The 27,414-nt window shown below is 47.2% G+C and overlaps 1 pseudogene; it reads right to left on the minus strand.

Annotated features, from left to right (window-relative positions):
• Positions 1-1,171: 1,171 nt before the first annotated feature.
• On the minus strand, positions 1,172-2,424 carry LOC144164454 (uncharacterized; annotated as a pseudogene).
• Between the last annotated feature and the right edge of the window lie 24,990 nt (positions 2,425-27,414).

Below are 27,414 nucleotides of genomic sequence, written 5' to 3' on the forward strand. Positions count from 1 at the left end.
AATACCTTGCTTTGCGCAGCCGATCCATGGCATCGTCTATGCGCGGAAGAGGGTACACGTCTCGTTTTTTCACGCTGTTTAGCTTCCTACAGGGGACGCCCACAGACTTTTCGACGGCTGAATTACGTCGTCTTGAAGCATTTCCTTTACTTGGTTCCGGATGGCTTCCCTTTCTTTGTAGGACACGCGATATGGGTGCTGGTGAACGGGCTTTGTGGTTTCTTCTACGATGATGCGATGTTTCGCAACGGGTGTTTGTCGGACCTTTGACGACGTGGAAAAACAATCGCAGAAGTTCGCCAGGAGGTCTGTTAGCTGCTGTTTGTGGGTCGGTGGCAATTCTGGACAGATGTGCACCAACTCCAAAACGGCCTTGGGATCCGAAGCTTCAGGTTCTTCTGTCCCCACGGTGCACAGATCTGTCAACTGATCGAATTCATGCAGAGAAGCAATAGCAGTTCCTTTTGCAACGTGTTGGACCTCGTTCCCGAAGTTCGTCAGAAGGACGTGGGCGCAACCATCCTGCAGGTGTACAAGGCCTCTTGCTACGCAATTTATTTTTCCAACAGCAAATCGGTGTTCCCTTCGGCTAGGCGCTCACAGTTTTCAGATGCGTCTCCCCTTACGAAGACAACGACACTGCTTCGCAGCGGTACAGTGACATCGTCGTCAACCACCCGGAGGGCACAGACTTCTGCAGGGTCATTCGTGGCGATGGCGCCTCTCGTCGAGAACGTTACTGTGGATGACTGCAGGTCGATGACAGCTTCGTTCGCTAGCAGGAAGTCCATACCCAGTATGACATCTCTTGAACATTGTGGAAGTACGAGGAATTCGCCGACGTAATAGTAGCCCGGGATGCCAACCCTAGCTGTGCAGCGGCCTGTTGGAGCAATCAGATGCCCTCCCGCTGTGCGAACGTGAGGCCCTGTCCACTGCGTCAGTACTTTCTTGAGCTCCTGCGCCAGTTTGGTGCTAATGACTGAGTAGTCCGCCCCTGTATCAATAAGCGCAGTAACGTCGCAGTCGTCGATCGTCACAGTCATGTCAGAGGTGGCTGCTTGTTCAGAACTGGTCGGCGGTGTCTGTTCAGCGGAATGTCGTCGAGAGCAGGTTGGAGGATCTTCGCTGGAAGCCCGTTCAGCGACCGCACCTCCAGAGGTCGCTGATCTTAGTTTTCCCGCCGCGGGGTGGGCGAGCGACGCCCAGGTGAGCTGGATAGGGGATGGGGGCTTGGAGACCGGTAGCGGAACGACGACGCCGATCCGACGTCCTGACGGTTGGAGACAGGAGAATGTTGCCGTCTGGAGAGGTACTCTCTGATTTCGCTGGGGCGCTCGCCGTTCCTGGGGCATGGAGCATCAGGATGAAAACCGAGTAGGCCGGCACGGCGATATGGGCACACCCTGTAGAGATGGCCGGCCTCTCCACAGTGGTAACACAGTGGAGTGCGATCCGATGCACGCCATACATCCGTCTTGCGAAGTGTGCCCTGGCATGGAAGTTGAGGGCGCCGGAATCCAGGCTGGCGGGGACCAACGGCGCCATTTACGCGGGCATAAGGCGGGGTGCACATGGGCGGGGCGACAATCGCAGCAGCACACGCGCTGGGTTGTTGCAGAGCTTGAGCGTATGCAGTGGAGTAGAGCGGAGGCGGCTGCAGATTCAGTTGCACGGGTTCTCGTACAGCTTGCCTTACTTCATCTCTAACAACTTGAGCGAGAGAGGCACACGCTGGCGAAGCCGTAGGCACTTGGGACATACGGAGTTCCTCCCGCACTACCGAACGAATTAGCTCCCGTAGGGCATCCTGGCTAGTGGCCAAGGCAGCAGACAGCACATCCGCTGGTGTGCAGCTGAAATTGCGGTCATACTGTCTGGCGCGCTGCTCCAGTGTCCTCTCCATTGCTGTGGCTTCTGCCATAAATTCTGCGACGGTGTGCGGAGGGTGGCGTACAAGCCCGGCAAAGAGCTCCTGTTTCACACCCCGCATGAGGTGTCGCAGCTTCTTATCTTCAGCCATAGTAGGGTCGGCGCGTGTGAAAAGGCGGTACATGTCCTCGCAGTACATTGCCAGCTCTCACTGGGACGCTGATTTCTGGTGTGTAGCACAGCTTCGGCCTTTTCCCTGCGGTCGCCTCTTGCATAGGCAGCCATAAACCTACTGCGAAATTCGTCCCAGGTTGGGAACACCCTTTCGTGGTTCTCAAACCACGTCCTCGCGTGGTGGTCGAGCGAGAAATACACTTGTCGCCGTTTCATCAGTGCATCTCATCCATTAAAGCTCGCGACGCGCTCATAGAGGTCAAGCCAGTCCTCAGCGTCCTCAAAGACATCGCCGTTAAATATTGGTGGCGTTCGCGGCTGATGGATCACGAAGTGACCTGGGGCGGCATAGTCGGTCTGCGTCGTAGTTGAGGTCATGATGCGTGTTCTCGCTGCCCTGGATGTCACTGGCAGCAGTCCGAACTCGGGTGAAGCACCTTGGAGACGACGACTAGTGCGTTGGTGAACGGGAGTCAGCTCCGTGCGAGGCGCTTCGTCTCCAGCAACGCTATCTTCTTGACGCATACGGGGTCACAACCCGCACCCTCCACCAAAAATGTAGCGTGTGGATAAAACAAGGGGGCACTTTTAATTACTGGGCACAGGGAGAGTGAAAAATGGCGACACAGCTGGAGCAAGAGCACCGGCAAGAGACCTTCGTCGTTCTCTTCGTTCAGTCCAGTCTCGCGCTACCATTAGCGGGATTGACCGCGTCGCCACTGTAATAGACACCGCTACAATATTTTTCCTTCCAAAACTAAACAGTTGTTAGTCAGCGCCGGTGATTTTCGCCTCTGCACTCAGTCCCGTCCCTGCGTTGTTCAACTTCATGAAGGTGTATAGTCGTAGTGGTTTTATGTCTGGGGGCAGAAACCCCAAGGCGCCAAGAATACACTTATACACTGCATGCTTCGCCCATGCACAAGTTTCACATTACTGAAGATGGCCCTGGAGCTTTTTACTGCGCCAACCAAAAAAAAATAACTTTTGCTTTTTCTTGGTTCCGGGGATTTTACTTCTATTCGTTGTGTTCTCATGGCACGCTATATCTGGACTGTTTTCTCGGCGCTGCGTTACGAAATATGCCTCATGGGCGCAAGGTTGGACAGGTTCCTTTCACTAGGCTTTGTGTGTGTAGAGGTGAGCGGACAAGTTTTCGCGCGTGTGCATCCCGATATCGGCGAAATATACTTAACCCCCCGCACAAGGTTGCAGCCCACGTGACCTTATCACCAGAAAGATTATTCGCTCAAAATTCGGGAAGATACTGAAACCATTGCAGGGTATACAGTGAGTTTCCTATTATGTACGAACCCTGTAAGAATACCTCTCAGAACTCTCAACAGTTTTTGTGCGATCGGTTGTCAATGCTACCACAATATATTTCAATGGGACAGTTTGCATGGCTCTGGAACGTAGTAAAATGGAGTGGAAGCTAGATATACCGGATGATGCGAGCTTTAGCCCTCAGTTTTAGATGAGCGAACTTCTTTGGAGAACACTGAACAGCTCTAGGGCTTGCGAAAGCTGCACCCGTTTCTTTTTGGAACGGCACAGCCCTTCTAGTGCATCCATCATTTACGTGATCAGATTCCGTAAAGGGCACAGCCCTCTCTGGCCTGTGTTTTTGACGTGCTCCGTCATATACGAGGATATTCCACATGGCGTAATCAGTATGCGCCTGCGAAATAAATTCGTCTACTATATATCCTGTAAAAACGTGAACGTTATTGGATGCTGTGAAAAGCCTTCAATTCTGCTGAATCTTACTGCTCCGAACCATTAAGCCATAATTTTCCGTCTTAAATTTCCTCCTAGTGTAAGCCATAAACGATGCACTCTGTGACACGCTATCAACACTTTAACCTTTGCGAACCGGCATTGTTTGTGAGTCAGCTAAACGCCTTGAGGGCAACTTTCGTGCACATTCAGAAGATAAACAATAAAACTTACTTCATGTTTGTTCTTATCTTCTTAAAAACATTTATACATGTTATTCGAAAAAATTGTGTGGTGTCTGTAGGTAATCATGCGAGCAATAAACCGATGACTAAGAACCCGCGATTCATCTTTTCAGTTATACAACGCATATAGGAAATTTAAGTTTGTAGATATTTGAAGTTTGCTTTGTTTGACCGCAAAGCAGTGCGTGCGCATACGAGGAATTACAAACATAACGGCAACAACGCAACGTGGCGTGGAAAATGGGGCGAAAGTTGTGCACATGCAGCTTGATTAAGCCCCACTTTCCAAAACAAACTTAATAAACAAGAAGGAAGACAGCAGGCAAGCAATGCGATTATTTCTTAGCAAATATGTCTTTCGCGGTTTATACAAATCCATACATTTTTATAGCAACACATTCAAAGCGCAACTTTGTTATTACCGCAGACGTAATTAGTAAACCAATATTTCTGTCATAATAAACTCAGTTTACCAAAAAATATGTATTATGTGTGATACACACGCAGTTCTTCTATAGTCCATTGCTGTGTAAGAGTGAAATAGGAATAGGTTGCTGCCCAAAACTGAATCGAGGAATACAGCGCATGCAGAAAGGGAGTGCAACTGTTCTACTGTAAGCTTATATAATTATTTAGCACATGCGGAATGGCAAATACCAGCAAATAAAAGCCGTAATTTGTTCTCGGTGTAGGCGTGCGCCAGAGTTCGCTGTGACAGTTACAGCGAGCTGAAACGTTTGGCTGCAAGTGAGCTAGGCTTTTAGCTGTAGCACTGTTTGTGCGGATTTCGGATTTTAAGGATAATAAAAGTCGGTATTCGTCAACCGAGTAAACCTCAGGACTCAGTTCCGTAAGACCACATCAGTTGGCATAACGTAAATGTGAATCGAAAAGTCTATGAAAAAGGGAAGGCTTACGGGGAGTTGGTAGAAGCGACTGGTACCTTCTAAGCATACTCAGAGACCTACTTATTTTGCAGCACACAGCTTCGGTTTGATAGTCACATAGCGTCTCTTCATAAAAAACTACTGCTAAAGTACTAGCAGTTAGGGACAGCTGCTTTTAAGCATTATTTAGATGAAATTTATTCAAGATATCACATTTTTTTGTTTTTCGAACAAAAAAAATTGCCTTGGATCTTGTCCTGCTTATGAGCAGGGAACTTAAGATTGGCCATGTGTGCAGTTGCGTAATGTTTGCTTCGCCTTCAGTGTAAGTTCATTGCAATCACTGGTCATAAAAATGTACTGGTGTTGTCACTATAGATATTGTAACGGTGAAAGTGAGCACTGGGGTTTGTAGCAATAAAGAAAAGCACTTTATTTAGAGGGCGAACTTGTGCCCGTAAGTCTGCTGTCACCGCTAGCTACAGCGTCCACCGAAACTGCTCCTTCGTCTTTCTCTTCGCCTTTTTCTCAGCTGCTGGCTTCAACGTCCTCACATCGAATACTGGGTGTGGGCCGCTGGGTCTGTCTGGCAATGATGATAATAATGCCGTGGCAATATTATATTCTGCCGATTGATCTAGATTTATATCATGTATGTAGGCAATAAATAGCGGAGTACCTAAGATTCTGCCCTGTGCTACTCCATGTTTAATTTTGCTGGGTGAAGAAAGTTCGATTTGTATAGATACACACTGATGTCCATTCGTTAAAAGCTTTTAATTAAATCATAAGCAATTCCCCTGACACGATAACACGATCATTGTAGCAGCAGAGTATCACGATGAAACATGTCAAATGCTTTCTTAAAATCTACGAATATTCCTAGAGTTACCTTTTTTCTTCAATGTTACTGATTATAAACGCTTTTTGGTTTAACGAAGCGGTCTCAGTCGAGTGACCTGGCCTAAAACCATACTGAGAGGTATTTAATATGAAGTGAGAGTTAAAGAATCCAGATACCTCCACAGAAATAATTTTCCAAAGGGGCTTTGAAAATGTGGGGTTTAAAGATATGGGCCAATTGTTATTAAAGTATTTTTGTTTCCGTTTTGAGAATAACAACTACTTAGTGTATTTCATTCGCTTCTGGAAAACTCCTGTGCCTAAGGCGAGGTGATAGATGTGAGTTAACGATGGCAGTAGCATATCAAAGACGAAAGGCACCGGCTCCATTTTTATACCATCGGTGTCCTCACATTTGCCGTTCTTTAGTTTTATCAAGGCACTAGAAACCGGAGATTCATCAGTGGGGCCGAGGAAAATTGTACCAGCTAGAGGTGCGGGCAAGTAGCGTGTAACACTGGTGTCGTGGGTGCTTTCTAGGGAATGGGTACAGTGATCACTAAATTTCTTTTCTAGCGCTGCATCTTTGTAGCTGGCCTGTTCCTTTCGCATATGTCCTGTCGCATATGTTTGATGTAGGTTTACGAAAATAAACATGAGTTAAGTTTGTTCCTCGTGTGCTTTACATCTGTAATGTTCTGAAACACACTTCAATGATAGGTATTCTTCGCTTGTCTTAGGATTTTAGTTGAGCTGTTTGCATATGTCTTAAAACATTTAAAAGCAGTTTGATCGCAATTTTTTAAGAACGATCGGTATAAATTGTTTTTAGTGTTAGTCATCTTTATGTGTGTTGATGTATCCATGGCTTGCGAGCCCGTTTTGGTTTGCTAGCTTCTCTGAAGAGAAAACATCCTTTGTAAACGGAGAACTTTTCGATAAAACGGTCACAATCAGTTTCGGCGGAGGTACATGCAAACACATCATCCAAACAAATGCAAGGTTGCGAATCTGGAAAGGGTATCCGCCATTATGGCTTGATAAGTAAGCTTTATATTTGTTCCGTTTGGACAGTAGTGGCCGCTGGAAACTAAAAATATGGGCAGGCGATCGCTTACGATACGGCAACAGTACCGGAAACAAGATTATCCAAAGGCAGGTTGGTGACGAAAAGGTCAATAAGTGTTGAGCTATGGCAAGTGATGTGTTTGGGGGCTGTTACGACATTGAACAAGAAATTTGTATCGATAATGGTTCATAGTTCTGCCAGTGTGGGATATCTTCGCAGCATATCGATGTTTACGCCGCTGCCGAGAACTGCAATGCGTTTATGAACCCAAAAATGGCATCTGAACACGAGCATAAAAAATCCCTTCCACAATGAGGGGGTCTGCAAACCACGACAAAAATGATTTTTCCGCGTTGTCTAATATTGCTTATAATCGGCAGTTCTCCAGGAGAGTTCATTAATTTGTCTGTAACAAAGACACAATTTAGTGAAAATGCAAACACGATCACCTCTTTGCGATTTTCGGTGCGAACAAACAAAATTTTAGCCATTTACATATAATATGTCATGGTCAGTGAACCAAGTTTCAGTCGTAAATATAACCGAGAAAGAAAAGCCAAACTCGTCGAGAAAAGACACAAAATTTATCGTATTTTCTCTGATCGGAATGTATGTTTATATTTAAAAACGTTAGCGGCGCAACATAATTTTCTACAATCGTTTGGCTAAGCGTGCGTGGACTAACTCATAATTTATTCATGTTTGGGTTTTTTAGTGCGGCCATGGTAACGTCAGCACATGTCAAGCGGTGCATGCATTATAGTGAAAAATCTGGAATGCCCAGTGCAAGTAACAACGGCGCATATTAAAAGTTCCAAGTTTCATAATATTGTGACCTGTTTGCGACAGAAAGTCATGCCGCAGTTTTCAAAAACAGGTGCAGGGGAAGCAGATCACCAATAGAACACCGAGGTGGCGTGTAAAGAGCTGTAAATAATGAAGAAAAGCTTTGAAGACATAACAGCAACACCGACCGTCAAAAAGATGTAGAAAGAAAGCGAAAAGTACAGATAACGCCCGGGACATAAAAGAGATACCTAGTTGATGCGAATAGACGGCGGCACAGTTTGTAATTGCACGAGCCTATCAAACAGTCAGACGGCATGAGTGCTACAAGATAACTCTGTCAGCTTGATTAGATAGCATGCAAGGACAAGGGGAAAGTTTTGATGAGATGCTGCGGCACCGTGTCCCACACGGTGAACAGAAAATTTTGGTGACATCTCCGCTGCTCAGAATCCTTAGGCAAGGTTCAGACTATTGCGACAACTGTAGTAATATCTTTATTAATGACGTCAATTTACGTCTAAGCCAACCGAACTACATTTAACCCCGTTTTTTTACGTTCATAGCGCATGATATGGCAGTAACGTTTGTAGTGGGTACATACCCTTATTTGTGGGCCGTTATTCATTTTCCGGAAGTAAATGTTGCCATTCTCTACCAACACCAACTTCCAGGCCGTGTCCCGCTTACGCGCAGTAACTTGGCCAATGACGCTCTTCAGTACAGGGCGAATCCAGTTCGAAATATCCAGTTTGTTTTTCAACATTAAAAAGTAAGAAGGTAAAAACTCTAAATTAAGCATCTCTGAAAGTACCCAGTATATTTTCACATTTATTGCGCACCGAAACTTTGTCCTCCAGAACCATCCTGAGGCAAATAATTGAAGACCGTCTCCCGGCATGCGTTGTAATTCAGATTCAGAGATCCCCAACTGTGACGCACTGATTCACCTTTTTTCCGGGGGAAAATACAATCCTCTGACGGAAAACCAACCAAGGCGGCGACTCAGTCATTCCACAACAGAAGAACCACCTCTAATTAGGCTTCTTTTTTCTTGTTATCGGCCAGTGCATTCGCATTCGTGATCACACCGAACAAAGAGTTGGGGTCGCAAAGGGGATCCATTCAAGATGACGTGCCAAAAAACGCAAACTTCTAGGTCGGCTCGGCTGAAGAAGTGTTTTTTTACCTCTCCCCAGCTTCGAGCGAAGCGCTAGCCAATAGAAAAAAGAGTACTCCAAAAGAAATTCCAACCATAGAAACCGAGAGTTATAAATATCTTGGCTTAACCACTACCAAGCTGACTTGGTTTCGCCCCATAAAAAATATTTATTCGCACAAAAGACATTGGGCTTATTTAGACATTAACTGAAAGATTCTGTCCATAGCATAAAGCGCCTGACCTATAATACCTTTTCCGGTCTGGTTTACAAAATGCGTCCGAGGTTTGGGATGCACAAACTAAAAAGAATGTGAACAATCTTGAGAAAACTCAAACACTAGCTGTTCCTGTTATTTTCAAGCGCTTTCGCCAGTCTGACTGGCCAACTGAACGGATGATCAATAACAACATTCAAACTTTGGAATAAAAAAAAACACAACACTAAAAACCTTTTTTTTACGTATCTAGCAACAAAAGCATACTAGACCTATCAAACATGCTTGCTCCCCTATCTTCGCATCTTACAAGACGATATGATGAACTCAACCTGATTGCTATCTTCACCTGTACCAGATAAGGTAAATACACTTTTTTCTTCCTCGCAAAGTAACAAATTTGAACGAACTCCCACAAAAAATCTTTGAGTCCGGTAATGTTCTAAAGTGTATTGAAACTTATTATGTTTGATTTTGATTTCGGGTCTTTCTCCATGGCATATTTGTCTGTGATTTTTTCACGTCTGTATTGTTACAATTCAATCGTGAGTATACGCCTCATAACACCCCCACTTCTGCTTGTGCCATTTTTTGGCCCTCAGTATTTTCTAGATACTAAACAAAATATATGAAAGAAGGGGAGTGTATGACCAGAAAAGCGTGAAAATTGGGCGCACAAAACCGAGCTAAGTTTGAGCAATTTTCTGTGACCAGACATTTGCCCTTTCCTGACCGGTCCTCCAGCCGATACTTAGAAGAAAGCTGATAAGGTCCCGCATGTGCCTCAGCGACTGCTTGATGAATTCACCGCACGCACAGAAACCACCATGTCGCACCTGGCCGTAACCAGCGTAGAGAAGCTTTGGAGGGGATTTCCTGGGGCTTGACCAGTGGTGAGGGCCGCGTCTGCAATCTTCATAGGAGAGTTACACGCAAGATACACAAGGTCACACTACACGTTCGGCTTGACATGTTCAGAAACTTCTGAACACCTCCAGTAATTTTTTGAAACTAAAGTATACTGCACATTTCATTGCGAGATTTCTCGATCAAGTGTGAGATTGTGGTAAAAAAACATGGCCAGGATCACGCGTATTGTGCCGTATGAACAACCGGCACAATTGGGATTTCTTGTCTTTGTGCGCGCTGACGAAGGAAAATCGCCGCGTAACGGCCCCATTAGTAGCACATATCTATGAAAGACGATAGTCGCGTGCCGCCGCTGAACAGTAAATTCTTCCCTTCTTTTCCCCACACAACTCTCATGCGGTCCCTCTCCTGTCTCGCCCGTCCAATGAGAAACACCCTGGCGGTTTGCTCAGGTGAATTTACATTTCACGCATTCCATTGTTCCACAGTGACTGTCTTGATGCAAACGCGACCGTACAGTGGTTACGCGCGTAAATCGAGGCACCCTACCTACGTCCGTTCCAAGCAGAACATGAAAACTATCTAGTGGAACCATTCTCTACTGTGGCTGTTTATTTTTTTACATGCAGATAGGGGTAGTGTACTCGACTATTTCGCATTTTACTGGAGATATTTTTTATTGAATCAACAATTCGTGTATTTCTAATAAATAAAACACTGCGAATACAACTTATGTATCGATGTCTTTACCAGAACAGCCCTAATGTTTTGTTTTCACTCGACAATGCAGACAAGTACGAACTATGCCGACCGCACTGAGTGCCGACCGCACTGACATGTTTAGATTTCGCTCTGGGTATACAATACACTAAATGTGAATCACCTGTGTAGCTTTGGCCGGCCGGCTGGATCTAGGGACCGACAGCCAAAAAAACAGATTTACAGACAGACGAAAATTTTGGCGTTCGATTAGCCCAACAAAGACTACCGTCTTCAAAAAACACAGTCGATGAGGGTGTTGTCACTTGATTGTATAAACCTCCCGGTCAGGCTGTCCAGCGCGTTGGATGTTATGGCAGCGGAAGCGTACGCGTCGCGTTAAACAGCGCCACCTATATAACTTCCCGCATCGCGTTACAGCGCTTTCGTTAACTACAGTTCATTGGCGGCTGCTTTGAATGTGCTTTTTCCCACTCACCAGCTTTGTGGCACGAACGCATTCTCTCGGGTAAAGCCACAGTTCCAGATTTTTCTAAAGAACTATGGGGAACTTGTATGCCGGCGATAACTTAGTAGTTTGGCCGCGAAACAGTAAACGCAATTCTATTTCTCGACGAATTTAAAATCCGAAGGCATCCGGGGACTTCACCGCTGCCAAAATGTCTTTAAACGCCTTTGTTTGTACATAGAAAACGGCGATACTGCAAGACACTTCGTATACACCATTTCAAAATGCCACAAAATCTTTTCTACCGCTTTGCAGGTTTCATCGCTCAAGTCGCTCTTTTGTTTGACGCCGTGTAAATACGAGCGTGCGCAGTTTTTCCCAAGTGAATGATAAATTACGGTGCAGCTAGGACGTTTTCGCAATTCAAAGAAGGTTGCACCAGCAATAGATGACCGCGGTACTCTTTTGCCCTTTTAATACCATATTCCAGTTGGACGTTCATCAGCAAATGAACGCTATGTAGCTTAAGATGCATAGTAGTAGTAGTAATAGAGCCACTTTATTTTGCATAGGGTTCCGGGTAGGGGGAAAGCGGAGGCCGAAAGTGCCCCCGCGACGTCCCTGGCTCTGTCCGTGACGGCTTCTTGCGTTGCGAGGTCAGAGCTCCCCAGAGCCTGCTCCCAGTGCGAGGGGGAGGAGAAAGGGGGGAAGAGGTCGTACGGACACTCACAGAGGGAGTGGAATAGTGTGTCCAGAGCGCCACAAGAGATGCAGTGAGGGGAGGCGAATTGATGTGGGCGGGTGTGCACAAGGAGAGTGCGGTATTGGAAAGTGTGGGTCTAATAGCCGCCACATGTGCACTGCCGGCGGAGTAAGTGAAGGATGCGGGGGAGGGAGGTCCTGCGGAGGAAGCGGTAATGTTGAGTTAGGTGCCTGTACGTCAGTCGGTACGCGTGGGAAATTCCAGGGATGCCGGGTGTAGGCGTAAAAGAAACGGGAGAACGGGATATCAAAGTTCGGGCGTTTTGGTGTGCCGTCTCATTACGACCTACGCCCGTGTGGGTCGCAGTCCAAAGCAGCATCACGGGGTGCGCAGGGGCATTGTTAAGAAGAATTTTGAAGGCAGCTACGGAAATTACGCCCTTTGTGTAATTTCGTATGGCAGTTTGAGAGTCAGATAGATAAAGTAATCTGGGGGGTAGATGATTGCGTAAGTGCAAGGGCAATGGCCGCCTCTTCCGCAGTTACCGAAGAGGTGGTGGGCGACTGTAGCTGAGACCTGAGGGATTGTTGCAGAAGCGCCTACTACACCGAGTGTGAAGGCAGGACGGGTGGGGTAGGCCGCTGCGTCTACGTAGAGAGTGTGCTCCGAGGGAGGGTAGCGGGAGAGGTGTGCTTGGGCTCAGGCTAGACGGCGTCCGCGGTGGTAGGCTGGATGCATATTTCGTGGGATTGACCTAATGTGGAGATGTGCGCGGAGAAGGCGGGGGATCTGAGCTGGAGGATCTAGTAGAAGCGGGGTGTTGGCACTAATTCTATCGAGGATTCGCCGACCTGTCGGGGTCTGGGAAAGGCGCATGAGGTGGGCCAGGCGATGGGCTTCGATTAGTTCATCTTTGGTATTATGCATACCAAGCCCCAGGAGTCGTTGGGTGGAGACATGCGGGGGAAGTAGCAGCACGGAGCGATAGGCTCTTCGAAGTAAGGCATCGAGGGAAGTGCGTTGAGAGGGGGTGAGCTGTGCGTACGGGAGGTGATAGCAAAAATGGCTCACCAGGACGCATTGCAACAGTCGCAGCCGTTCGAATTCCGTTAGTCCATGTCTCCTAGATGCGATACGTTTCATGAGACCAATACTTTGGATGGTGTGAGTGCGCAAGAGATTTATAGTGGCTGTGCTGTTCCTGTTGGTTTGGAGATGCATGCCTAAAAGGCGAAGCTTGGAGACCCGAGGGATTGGTTGTCCGTCCAGCATTACCTGAATGGAGGTCGAGGGAGTGGGTCTAACCCTTGGTGGAGGAAGGAGCAGGAGTGCTTATTTAGTAGCCGAGCAAGTCAAGCCTGCTTGTGCAGCAAGACGGGAGACTGTGGCCGCCCCTGCTGAGAGTGTGGCCTCTATGTGGGCGTCGCTGCCTTGCGTGACCCAAAGTGTAATATCATACGCGTATGGTGTGGAGTGGAGGGACGGTATATTTTGTAGAGCGTTCGCGACAGGAAGCATCGCGAGATTAAATAGTAGAGGCGAAAGAACGGCCCCTTGGGGGGTGCCTCTGTTAGGCATGTCGAAAGTGTTTGACTTGACGGTGCCCGATGGGAGAGTGGCGGTGCGATCGGAGAGGAAATTACGTATGTAGGTGTATGTGCGATCGCCTAGGTGTAGTGTATTAATGAAGCTAAGAATGGCGGAGTGCCCTACCTGATCAAATGCTTTATGGAGATCTAAGGCGAGGATTGCCGCTTAGTCTCGGGTGGGAGCGTGTTGTAGAATGTCATGGTGAATTTGCAGAAGGGCATCCTGTGTGGACAGCCCGGGGCGGAAGCCTATGAGGTTGGGGGGAAGGAGGGAATGTTCTTCAAGGTGTGCGGATAGTCGATTGTGGATGACGTGTTCGAACAGTTTTCCGAGACAGGGTGTGAGCGAGATTGGTCGGAGATTGGGCAGTGCAAGAGGTTTGGCTGGCTTGGGAATTAAAGTGATATCGTTGCGTTTCCAACTCAGAGGTAGTGTACCAGCGTTCCAGTGTGTATTGAAGAGTTGGGGGAGGTGGTCTATAGATGTGTCATTAAGATGACGGAGAATTTGATTGGAGATTTTGTCCGGGCCAGGAGCTGCTTGCCGGCGAAGGGCGCGTAACGCTGCCTCTACCTCTTTTCGCGTAATTTCCGCATCTAGCTCCGAATTGGGCGTGCCGCTGTAGAAAAGAAGGCTAGAGTCAGAAAGAAATGGCTTCGGAATGTTTGTAGCGTGGAGTCGGCGAAAGATATCCTCTTGGGATAGGGTTTAAACATGGAGAAGCTGGGTTATACGCGTGTGTTGATGCGTTAGAGAATTTTTGGGATTGAGGAGATGGCGGAGTAATACCCATGTACGTCGCAGAGAAAGCTTGCCCCTCAGATCATCGCACAGTTGGATCCAGCTAGTTCTGGCCAAATAGGTTGCATATTTGGTGCTTTCCTGGCGAAGTAAATTTAACTTGTGGCGGAAGCGATGGCGGTATTTGTGACGCTTCCACCGTCGCTCGAGACTACCATACACTTCCCAAAGTTGAAGCATTTTGGAGTCTACATACTCCGTAGGAATGACCGGGTCGATTGGGCGTTCGTGCTCTCGTTTTGTGCGCAGAATGTTGGAGACCCAATCCTCTAAGTCCTCGTCAGTGCCACTCTGTGGGGCTGGTATGTGTTGGCTGTCTAATCGGAAAGCGTCCCAATCTGTGATCGTAGTGTCAGTGGGATATTCATGGGGGGATAGCTGCAGTGAGGTGTTGAGTTCGGTAATATAATGGTCACTTCCCAGTGTATGTGGAGTAGGTTCCCAAGTAGCCGGACCAAGGCAGGGGGATAGTGTAAGGTCAAGTGGCGTGTCGCGTTGGACGCTGGTACCGATTCGGGTGGCTATATCGGGCTCATTGTGTGTTGTAATGTGGAGGGCTTGAATAGTGTCCCAGAGGAGGCGACCTTTCTTGGTGGTGCGGTGATAGTTCCAGTTAATGTGAGGAGCGTTGAGGTCACCTAGAATGAAGAGTGAATGACGTTTGGCGATTGTGAGAGCAGAGGAGAAAAGATCGCGAAAGGTGTGTTTTATTTGCTTCGGAGGGCTGTATACATTAAGAACGTGGAGTTTGGTCTTTCCAAGTTTTTTCGGCAATATAACGATAAAAATGTGGGGGATGTCCGAAGAGAGGGTGTGATGCTCGATGCTATAGTTGCGTTTAATTAGCGTGGCCACTTGAGGAAAGTTAGGGCTAAGGTAGGGTGTGTAATTAAGGCGTTTTACGTTCGGTCCAGTCTCTTGTAAAGCAATTATATCAGGGGTTTCGGGCAATGTGGTGAGGAGCGCCTGCAGGATGTACCGCTTGTTTCGGTTTCCACGGCAGTTCCTTTGCCAGCTAACAGTACATTTAGAGTCCTTGGTCGGGGTCAGCGTCAATAGGAAGGGGGGCGTCCATTGCGGCAAGTAAGGGAGGAGCTATGGTCTGGGGCTGTTGGGTGATGGTGCGCATCCATTAAGTAAAGGTCATGCATTGTGAAGGTCATGCATTGATTGTTGGGGCACAGTTATCTGCTAGGTTGTTTTGTTTTAAAAAGATACGAAAAGTTGGTGATATTCGGCACGAAGTTCCTGCGTGGTGGGGACAGAGGCCGCGGTATGGGAAGGTTGACCGGATTCTGCTTTTCGCTTGAGAGGGAAGCGTGGGAGTCCGATGCAAGGTTGGTTTGTCCTTCTGGCTGCATTGGTTCAGCCGCGGGGATAAGGGTGGGGGAGTTGAGGCGTTGGCGGAGAGCGTGATTTTCCTGCGCAACACACGCGCTCTCTTGGCGAATTTGAAGGATTGTTTCTTGCAGTGTTTGCATTTCGCGAAGTAAAGGTTTAGTGTCTAGTGTACTGCACGCTAGGGGTTGGAATTGGGTAGAGAGGGAGGGTATAGTTTGGGAGGGCTCTGGGGGCTCACCTGTGATGCGGGGCCTCCGGGAGGGCGAGAATGGATTGCTTGTGTGACTTGGCTGTAGGTACGTTGGCCAGTGGTATCGGTGATTGTTTTAGTGGGTGCTGAAGTGGCAGGCGGCGTGCTGCTTGTCCTCAGTGGAGCGAGGTGTTGCCCAGTCATGGCTTGAGGAGGAGCTATGGTCTTCCGCCGTGGTTTGAAGCGGTTGGGGCATCCAGTCGACCCAGTGAGGTGGGCCGCGCCACACAGGATACACGAAGGCATGCAGGGGTGGTTTGGCTGGGGTGCTAGCGTGCCGCAGGTGGTGCAGCGGTTCTCGGTGGGTGGGTAAGGGCATACGCCTTTGCGGTGGCCGGGGCGCCAGCAGGCAAAGCATGCCTCTTGTTTTCTTTTGAGGGGGTAGCAGCGCATAGTGGCTGCCCTGTAGCGGATCCAGTAGGGTACTACAGTGCCTTGGAATAGGACTTGCACAATTGTAGAGCCGTTAAGCCGCTTTGCGTCCATTATAACAAGCGACTGGTTGTAATCCAACAGGCTCTGTAGTGTAGTGTTTGGGTCATCTTCTGGCGGTACTGTGAAGATGGCGCCTACTACAGTGGTGCTAGAGGAGGAATGTGGTTGGCCAGGTCGTAAGTGGCTTCCTTCCAGAGGAGGGAGCGGAGTTGAAGGTAGCCTTGCGCCCGAGCTTCTGAAGGGGTGCTCACGACAATAAAATTTGATCGGTAGTGCAGGCGTACTTGGTCTGCCGCGTGTCGAGGTAGCTGGCTTGGTCTTTTAGGACATCAGCGAGAGTCGCTGCGTTGACACTAGTAAGGTCAAGGCCTCCTTGTGGATGAAGGAGCACGTTAATGTCATTGTCTGGTAGCGGGCCTTCAGGTAGTGTGGGTTTCCGTTTCTCTCGTTTCTGGCGGCGCTTGCGTGGCTGGTGGCCAGCGGTGAGGGCTTGGGCGGTCCGTGTTGCTGCTGTGGCTTCCGCTGCGGCGATCTTGCGGCGAATATTGAGCCATTCGGTTTCCATGAGCACCTGGGGGTCAATGTTCTCGCCCTAGACGCGTACTCCATTCTGTGGGAAAGAGAAGCCGACGAGTCGCTTTTATCGGCGGGAGCGAACGAATTTGAAGCGTCTGCCATGAAAGCCAACGGGGAGGAGCTGGGCGCCGGGGCCGGAGGTGCGCGTGCTAGTAGCACGCGCCCGTGCACAGCCAGACGCACGTGATCAGGCTGGTGGGGCGAGGAGCTGATGGAACCGAGCTGGCGCTGTGAAGGTCTGGCTTAGCTCTGCGGCGGCGTGATCGCGAGAGAAAAATGTTACTCTCGGGCGCACAAAATCACGGGAGAGACAAGGAACTCACTGTTCCGGGTTCCGCAAGGTTAAAATTCGTTGAGGCGGTTCAGGTGCACGGTGTAGAGGCTCACTAATTGAAGAAACATGGTTTTCTTCGGAGCTGATGCGAAGGTCGTTCGAACAGCTCGGCCACGTGGTGGCGACAGCATGATGCATAGTGTGCTCAGTACTGCATTGGGGGCCGGTGAAACGCGAAAGTGCTTCCGCGTGTCTAGAAAGCCAGCCAAAAAAAGGTGAGAAAGCAGTTTCAGAATCACAGGTAGCTATGCGATTTGGAAAAACGTCCATGGAATTACCTCTAGTTGTGCAACTTGGCGAATGAAACAGAGCGCACGCCTGGGTGCTTGTCTGTCTGCTCGGTATATCTCTCTAGGTATATGGGGCACTGCCCCGTAGGAATATTTTTGGAGAAAGGTTTTGTACTCACTGAGCAAGAAGTGCGAAGTCAGGGTTTTCTGCTTTATTTGCGGTTGTATTACCTGGAAGTGTTCGCAACTTGCAAGCGTAAGAATGCTTAAGCATTCAGGCATAACGCTTGCTTTGTTTACGTGTTTAAATGTCGACAAAAATATAAAATTTACAAAAATTATTTTTTTGTGTTAATTTGTAAAAAAATCCGACGTGCTTACAACTCTGTGCAAATGCTAAATATTTGGAAAACAAGAGGTCGTAGATGCAACTTGGCCTATATCGTAAATTTCTTTCTTTCATGGCAGTGTCTTATGTAATTTTTAATTTTTTTCGATTTGTTACTTAGGCTTCCGAGTCAGAGAAAACCACTTAGCCTTCATAACACCGCTACTAGCATTACCGCTAAATCTTCGGTTTCACCCCGTCTAACGCAAACGCACTTCCAGGGTTCGGACATCAGTTTGTCTCTTAACCGTGCTTGCAACAGGATACATTTTTTATATCCTTCGTACAGTCTATAATAATTTAAACAATTTGTGCACTGTGAGCGTCGATACCTTTCGCCCGGTAATGGCGCAAAGACAATGCCTTTGGTTATTGTCGAGAGCGCTGGGCGTCGTGCTTATGGGTTAATTACAGAATTGATGCCGAAATCGGGGACTTTCACCACCTTTCACGTCTTGGTTAGATCGTGAAGCCACGTTGATTTTTTTCATCTTGTAACCACGTCTCGTTGTCACACCATGTTTCAAAATTATTTTTTACATATACCTTCTCTTGAATTTTTTTTCCGCAAAAGTAGCTCGCCTTGTTCAATATTTTGTGGTACTGTTGCATCAAAACATTGGAAAGCGTAATAAAACACGATATACAATATTGTACATAAAAAGATACAAAAAAATCAATTTCTGATGCTTACACACAAAATTATCGCAGGTGATAAGTGCAACCCGTGGAGTGCCTCTTTTTTGAGTTTTTAAAAATGTAAGGAGTGACAACGAACTTGCCAGTATTTTGAAACTGCGAATTTGGGCACCCTTTGCTCTCTATGTCACGCTATTGGTATAGATAAAATTTTTTTTAAATAGGCGCTAACATGTGTATGCCCTCCATTCTCATTAACACAAAAGGTTTGTTTGTATGGCAGATGAAGTGCATAAGACGCACAGCTTGTCTACTGATTCAGTGCTAATTATTAATATTTGTTGCCCAGGTTGCCTGTAAGTACTCGTAAGAGCGAACATGGTCGGGGATGTCACTGTACGCTTCTTTGGTACCCTCAAATGAATCTTCTTCGGAGCAACACATGCGAAAATGCACAGCCCAACGGGAAAGTGCTTTTACGGTGTCGTGAAAAATCGCGCATGATTGCAACATGCTAGGAAGCGTAGGCCAGTGATATGTAAGTGAAAAATCTTTCTGTGGTTTGTGGGTGAGCACTACAGAGGTGTTTTGTGTTCACTTCTCACAAAGTGGACACACTTTTTGTGTCCCAAGTACCAGATCCTATTCCAGACATCAACGAAAATTGAAATGAGGTAATTATAGACAGCCAAACCAGCACCAAACATATATCTAATGCGCTGCTGTCAGGTACCCAGCATTTCCTTTGCAGTCGCAAACAACCGATTTCAGACGAAACAAGGTTGCGCTGAAATGCTTGCTTGTTTCAAATATCGAATGATACATAATAGGGACATGAAAAAAATTTATCTATATGTTTCGTTTCTGCTTAAAATGTGGAGACACCAATTTCCTGCAGCGATATTCCACAATTCCAATAAAATCAAATCAAAGTTTATTACTTTTTGATAGTGCACAAATACCTTGGAGTAGTACAGAAAGATGTTCTGAAGTGAAGCACTGCCGAGGGGACCTTTTCCTATTGAATCTGCGACAAGTGAGTACATTTATCGGTGTATCCTTTTTGCAAGCGTTCAACATACAAAAAAATGCGCCAAACGGCCAGACATACATTCAAACAATATCACCTTAAAGGCTATCACAAATCAGCGTTTATTTAATGTTCCGGTTATTACCAGGCAAAAAACAAAATAGAAAGAAAGAAAGTAAATCAAGCGAAAAAAGAAAAAAAAGGAACAAAAATAGAGGAAAAAGAAACGTTTGATGCAATAATGAATACTTTGCACAACAGAAATAAAAATGAGAAATACACATGACCGTACAAATTACCAATACTCAATTACTACATCAACACGATGACCACAATAAGAAAAACGAGTAAAAAACATTTTAAGCAGAAGAAATATAGCAACATTTACTTAACGCAACATCAGTTAGAAAACAGGGAAGATAACTACAGTAAACCGAAAATATTAAAAACAAAACAGGCAGTTTTCAGCAGTTATTTACACAATATGAACGAAGTAGACGCCAAAAGGTAGGAAAGCATGAGGTTCACTTGAATAATACCGGTATTTCATTCCAAAATTTATTTCCACTGAATTCAGCAGTTAGTTTTCCATAGCTGGGCGTATTTTGGGGAGAAAGATTTGGTTTTGAAGTTCCAAACTTCTTTTGTTAAGGTTCGAAAGGGACGTCCTGCCAGGAATATACATGAATCTGGGGTTGTGTATTACATGATGGGCCATAATTTTTAGAGTGTACTTTAAAAGACTGTGTAATGGCTGGAAATTAACTAGTCTATATAATTGGGTAACCTTATCGTTATAGGGGCTGTGCGTAATGATACGTACAGCGTGATTTTGAACGTATCGAAATGAGGCGAGATGAGAACTATATGTAAGTCGCCATGAACTTATACAGTAGTTTATATGCTATAGATTTAGACAGAGTATTTATAGTATAGATTGAGACAGTATAGATTTAGACAGATTTAGATAGATTTAGATTTAGATAGATTTCGACAAAGTATATAGACAGAGTATTTAAAGCAGAAGTACCAAAGCAAGAACGGGCCTTAAAGAGTAGTCTAATAGCATACTCAGTGTTTTTCGCTAATGAATCAATGTGAATATCGAATTTCTGTAAGCTATTCAGCTCTACACCGAAGAAAGTGAAATGGCTACTGCAAAATGGCCTAAGAGATGTAAATTGGTAGGATAGTACTTGTTTCCCTGGGCCTTGAGCTAATGACCATAAACGTGGTTTGATAGGGAATAATTGCTAAGTAGGTATCATTATACCACGCTACAATTTGCTTAAGGTATAATTTACTGTTCCGTTAGCAGGTTGATTTCACTGTTCACGGTGAAATTCTCAGAAGTGTTTTTTTTCGCGCTTTGTAGCTCGTACGACTGTATTCTAATAGGAAAGTAAGTAGTTTTACTCGTGAGAATAATTACACATGCTAAAGTTTTCAGGGCGTCATGCATGACGTCACCCATGAGAGAAAAGGAGTTTGGAAAAATAAGTAGAATGACGTTATATAGGCGCGTAAGTTTGACGCCAGAAAATCGTTTTTACCACTTAGGAGGAAGCGTTTATTTTACGGCACGGTAAAGGAGTTGCTTTTCAGGTACGCCAGCCATTTCCAGGGATCCGCAGAGGGTTCCTTCATGGCTATTGTGCCATGCACTGTGGTGCTATGACGCTTAGGAAGTGGCTTAGATAAAATCCCCGAAGGGCGTCGTACGCTTGGGCGCAATGAGCGAACTCGCCCACGAGCGCCCCCTTTGACTCCACCTGAATCACGCGGTGTATCCCCCATTTTTCCTATACTAAGTACCCCCCCCCCCCGATTCTAAACACCCTACCCTACTTTGAGGAAAAAATTTGGAAGAAAACTTTGCATGCAAATCTAAGCAGCCCCTTTTCAAGCAATCATTGCAAAGTGTATTTCAGTATAGCGCGAGCGTGCCCAACTTGACGCTGTGGGAAATTCATTGATGAAGTTTTCAATTACAAACCAATTTAACAAAACAGAATATGACCTGCTGGGGGATACTGAGAGTGGCGGCCCAATCGGCGCAACCTACTAGAATGGTAGAGAGGGTGATTGAGAATGAGACCGAAGAGGTGAATTCACTGTCTGTACCTGTTTTTCTTTTGAATGTTTGCCAAAAATCATTATTTCTAGCGCCCGTCTTGTCAAGACATGACCGCGCAAAACATTAGAGGGGGAGGGGGCTAAATCATAAATCCCCCGCCGCGGCGGCCGCTTTTCTAAAGTAGGCGAAAAGCGAAAACGCCCGTGTGTACGAGATTTCGACACAAGTTCAAATACCTCAGGTGGTCAAAATTAATCCGGTGCCCTACACCACGGCACGCCTCATCTACTTCCTTGCGTCGGCTCGTTAAACGCTAGAATCAATTAATCAATTATTTTGCTTGGAAAGTTGGTACTTGACTCAAGAAGGGCTATAAGAAGCAACAAAATGGCAGAGACAAAAGGAGCACAAGCACAGATGGCGGAATTTTTTCTGAGTGTCTCTTCGTTGATCAGTGGGCATCGAACTTTTGTGGTCTTGTGCCCATTTCTAAGGTACTTTTACACGAGTTTTTGCATGCATTTATGTCAATTTGAGCAATACGTACGTGCACTTGCGCACTCACAAATTTTTGCTCGGTTTAACGGAGTACTGACACCAAATTGTGATGCATAAAATGATATAAGTTGCTTCAGTGGTTTCCACAGATGCCTCACAGAAATGTTTTGCAGTGATACTGGACATGATTCATATGAATACTGATTTTAATTGTCCCGGCCTTGACCAAACAGAAAAGGGCAGCACTAGCGAAATCGCTATCGGCGTGACGACACCTTGTCCGGCATATCTCGCCCTTTCAGGGTGACCTGATATAGTCGTTGTCGGAAACGGAAACGTCAGCCTGCGCTGCTTTTGTCGGTGGTCTTCGTTTGAGCAGGAGGCGTTGGTGTACCTCTGTGACCAGTGCTTGTAAACTTTGCCCAATTTGCGTGTTCGACGGCGCCATTCTACACGCAATCCAACCCACCCTCTATTCCGGAACCTGCAAATTCTGCACCCAGCCCAGCACACTATACCATATGGTATGGGAGTGCTCACAAACCCCTAGCCTCTCCCCAAACCTCTACCCCACCTACGAGCAGTGGGCGACCCGGCTGACCAGCTCAGACCTCTCCGACCAGCGGGACCTGGTACGAAGAGCAAGAGCAGCCAGCGAGGACCTGGGTTTTCCGGAATAAAGAAAACCCCCCACACGGCAGGTGCCCCTAACATCAGCACCTCAAGCTTGTCTTAAATAAAGTTTATTCCATCCGCCCTGTTAGACTTGGCGTTGTCCTTTTGCCGATTTTTCTCGTCCGAGAAGCAGAAGCCCCAAGTGTCTCACCCCTACACTGATTGCCGACATCCTATACAGTCTAAAATCCTCTGCACAACAAAGCTTCATAAAAAGATTCAATGATGGGTCAAACTCAGCTGCGTACCTGGTCATGCCAGGTAACGAAAGAGAAAACAGTCCCACCCGCGAAACAGCACTACGGTCTCCCTGCAGCCGCATCCAACTCGAGAGATCCCATCCAACCAAAGCGCATCCCCCGACAAATTATGCGACAAAACCCCAAAGCTCCTCCACAGACACCTAACCGAACAAGTACTTTAGGTCAGGAAGCACAAAACGGGCACCCTTCTAACCCCACCCCGAATGGCACTTCACCAAAGAGGACCATTCCCAGGATACTCGAGATGGCAGTGAGTGCTGGACCAGCGTCACCTGTCCGGCATTGTCAACAAAAACCAGCAGAAGGAGCTATCGTAAGACTTTCCGCAGGGGAAGGCGAAACCGCCTTCATTCATTTCATCCAGCACCACCCGGATAGCCGTACCAAAAGAGGCCACCAAGCCCCAATCAATGGCCCAGCACTGGCCAAGCAGCACTACGATGCCGCCTAGGAAGCCATGACAGGACCCAGTGTCTCATAACAAAGGGGACCTGTGGCGTCAAGAAGTCATAAAGTACCGCTTTCATTCGTTCAGTATTGCCGTGTGTTTTAACTAAATTTATCTACATCGCACGAATGATGAATAATAACCCTACCGTGGCCCAATGAGGTTGGCGTACCCACCCCCGCCAAGTTCCCAGTGCCCGCATTCCGCTGTCGATGTGCTATTCACTACTTCAGCCGGTGGATATATGGCAGAGCTCCTAAAACGCTATTAGCCTCCGCAGTACGCCCTTGATGGGCGCAGACCTGCACGTTTCCTACTGGTGTGAATGACACCAAAATGCAAAGTAGAGACATATTGAAAACGTTGCTGCTGGTATATAACAGTTAAGTAATTAAGGGGTATATGGTTTGCGAAGTGCATACCGAGTAAAGCTTGGGTGTTATGTAAAAGATATAAAATAAAAATATTGGTGTTTTCCCCAAAGCCCAGTAACATCGCTTATATATGCCAAAAGATTTAAAACAAAGAAACGTGTATTTGCAGTATTCTATGCAGGTTTGAAAAAACAAAAGCGGAAAAACAAAAGTAAAAAAACATTTAAATTTCTTCTATGCTTGAGTAATCGGCCGCACTATATTTGGTTATTAAAGGGTCACAAATGCTAACTTTATTTCAGCATTAGGCCTTAGTAGTGTCCCAAGAAAAGTTGGCTGATTGGATTGTTTGATTTGAGAGCATTGTTTTCGACGGAATTGAAACTACGAAGTACCAGGGAATCACACCCACACGGAACCGCAGCTGCCAGAAATGCCGCCGCTACATGGCTATTGTAAGATGCCTTGATTTTTACCCAACCGACAAAGACGTTACACTTTGTACAGCAGACGGGGTCTCGGAGGGTTTCGTCCCCTGGCTATTTACACGGGTCGCTTCAGGATCCGATTCACCTCAGGTTTTCGAAGATCTTCGATCACCCTTCCACACGCCTCGCTGCTGCGCGTTTCTCCCGCCGTGTATTCAAAAGTGGACGGTGATGGTGGATTACGCCGCTGGTCTTTTCACTTGCCGGGAGGCTTTTGTCGTTACCTTACCTCATGTGCTGCTGCCGAGTTACCGAGCAGCGTAAATACGGAAGCTTTGCTCTACAGAAAGCCTCGCGCTTAACGATATATATATATATATATATATATATATATATATATATATATATATATATATATATATATCAGGTTAGTAGAGACAGAGACAATCGAGAAAGACGTAGAAAACGGAAATAAGTTTATTGGCGTTTCAGGGAGAGGACTACTTATTTCTATTTTCTACGTCTTTCTCGTTTGTCGCTGTCTACTAACTTTAGTTTTTTCGCGCTCTGTGTGAATTTTTATCTTTTCAGACTATATATATATATATATATATATATATATATATATATATATATATATATATATATATATTGTAGCGTGTGGATAAAACAAGGGGGCAGTTTTAATTACTCGGCACACGGAGAGTGAAAATGGCGACCCAGCTGGAGCCAGAGCCCCGCCAAGAGACCTTCGTCCTTCTGTTCGTTCAGTCCAGTCTCGCGCTTACATTAGCGGGATTGACCGCGTCGACACTGTAATAGACACCGCTACACTACCCCCCTCTTCTGCGAGCATCGTCCCGATGCCGTGGGATATTACGAGGCGAGGATGGCTTCGGATCCGGATGGCGACGATGCGGTGGCTCGCTGTCCAAGTACATAGAATCGACAGCGGAGAGTTCAGCTGCCACACTGGCCTTGGCTTGGGGCGTGGACAGTCTTTGTCCACGCCCCAACAGTCTCTGTCGTAATACGGCTTCATTCGTATGACGTGCACGACCTCGGTAGTTGCCTTGCCCCGTGAGGAATGCGCCCTACTATCCGGTGTGACTTCATAGTTGACGTCACTAATCTGACGCACCACCTTGTAGGGTCCGAAGTACCGGCGAATTAGTTTTTCGGATCGGCCCCGCTGACGTACTGGCATCCACACCCACACCGCGTCTCCGGGGTTGTAGAACACAGTACGTCGGCGCTGATTGTAATGGGTTGCGTAGACACGCTGCTGATTTTCTATTCGTTGTCGTGCCAGCTGTCGAGCTTCCTCGCCTTCTGTACGAAGTCGTCGACATCACCATTGTATTCGTCCTCTTGAACGGGTAGCATAGAATCTAGTTTCGTGGTGACCGTGCGACCGTAAACCAATTGGAAGGGGGTCAGTCATGTAGTTTCTTGAACTGCCGTGTTGTAGCCGAATGTTACGTAAGCTAGAATGTCATCCCATGTTTTGTGTTCGACGTCGACATACATGGAAAGCATGTCGGTGAGGGTTCTGTTCAATCTCTCGGTCAAGCCGTTGGTCTGCGGGTGGTGCTGGCGTTCGCCGATGGGTGGTCTGAGTTAACCTCATGATAGACTGCCTGAGATTGGCTGTAAAGGCTGTCCCTCTGTCTGTTATTACGACCTGCGGGGCCCCGTGCCGTAACACGACGCTGTTCATAAAGACATCCACAACCTCACCCGGCGTTGCCCACACTACAGACGCTGTCTCCGAATAGCGTGTAAGGTAGTCTATCGCTACCACTATCCATCTGTTTCCCTTTGTTGACGTCGGAAACGGGCCAAGAAGGTCCATACCGACTTGCTGGAATGGTGCTGTAGGCGGTTGTATTGGCTGAAGAATCCCTGCAGGTTTCAAAGGTGGAATCTTCCTTCTTTGGCACTCACGGCAGCTTCTGATGCACTGCTGGACCGTTTGCGAAAGTTTCGGCGAGAAGTACTTTTGCCGAATCCTGGATACTGTACGGCTGTACGGCTGACACCCAAATGGCTGGCTGCAGGTTCGTCATGACAGGCATACAAGATTTCCGCACGCATGGCCGACGGCACAACGAGAAGAAACGCCTCCTTTGTGTTTCCAAAATTGCGTTTGTAAAGCACGCTTTTCCGGAGACTGAAGGAGTCGATGTTGCGGATAAAAGCTGGTGGTATGTGAACTTCACGACCTTCCAGATGCTGGATAACGAGTAGCAGTTCTGGGTCAGCTCGTGGCAGTTGGGCCATTTCGGACGCGCTGACGCTTCCAAGAAACGGTATATCCTCCTCTATTTCTTGGCCTGGTGAGTCGACAGGCGCTCGGGACAAGCAGTCGGCATCGTTATGGATGCGTCCGGACTTGTCGACGACCTTTATGTCGTACTCCTACAGCCGAAGGCTCCATCTAGCAAGGCGCCCAGATGGGTCCTTTAAGTTTCCCAGCCAGCACAACGAGTGATGGTCGCTGACGAGCTTAAATGGCCTACCGTAGAGGTATGGCCGGAACTTGCTGATGGCCCAGACTGCGGCGAGGCACTCTTTCTCGGTTGTGGAGTAATTTGCCTCCGCTCTGGAGAGTGTGCGACTTGCGTACGCTAGGACTCTTTCAGCACCGTCCTGCCACTGCACGAGAACCGCGCCTAAACCGACATTACTGGCGTCTGTGTGTACTTCGGTTTACGCATGTTCGTCAACATGAGCAAGAACCGGAGCTGTTTGAAGCCGGTTTCTCAGGTTGTTGAAAGCGACTTCTTGCTCTTCTTGCCACACAAATGGTTCATCGTCTTTTGTCAGGCGTGTCAAGGGTTCGGCGATGTCCGAAAAATTCTCAACAAAGCGTCTGTAATAAGCCGACAGTCCCGGGACGCCGAACAGCCTTTTTGTCAGCTGGTTTCGGGAAGCCTGCTACAGCCGCCTTCTTCTCAGTGTCTGGGGCCACTCCTTCCGCGCTAATAACGTGGCCAAGAAAACGCAGCTGTTTGTACCCAAAGTGGCACTTTTCTGGCTTTATAGTTAAACCAGCCGAACGAATAGCCTCCAGGACCAGCCGCAGTCTATGTAGGTGTTCTTCGAAGGATGCGGAGAAAACAACGACATCATCGAGGTACACCAGACATGACTGCCATTTTAACCCGGTTAAGACACTATCCATCATTCGCTAGAATGTCGCGGATGCTAAGCAAAGGCCGAGCGGGAGCACTTTAAATTCATACAGTCCGTCAGGTGTGACGAACGCCGTTTTCTCCCGGTCTCGCTCATCGACCTCATCTGCCAGTATCCGCTTTTGAT

Source organism: Haemaphysalis longicornis, unplaced genomic scaffold (assembly GCF_048455015.1).
Source record: "Haemaphysalis longicornis isolate Haplotype H1 unplaced genomic scaffold, Haemaphysalis longicornis Haplotype H1 scaffold_13, whole genome shotgun sequence".
In the NCBI taxonomy this organism is placed as follows: Eukaryota; Metazoa; Arthropoda; class Arachnida; order Ixodida; family Ixodidae; genus Haemaphysalis; species Haemaphysalis longicornis.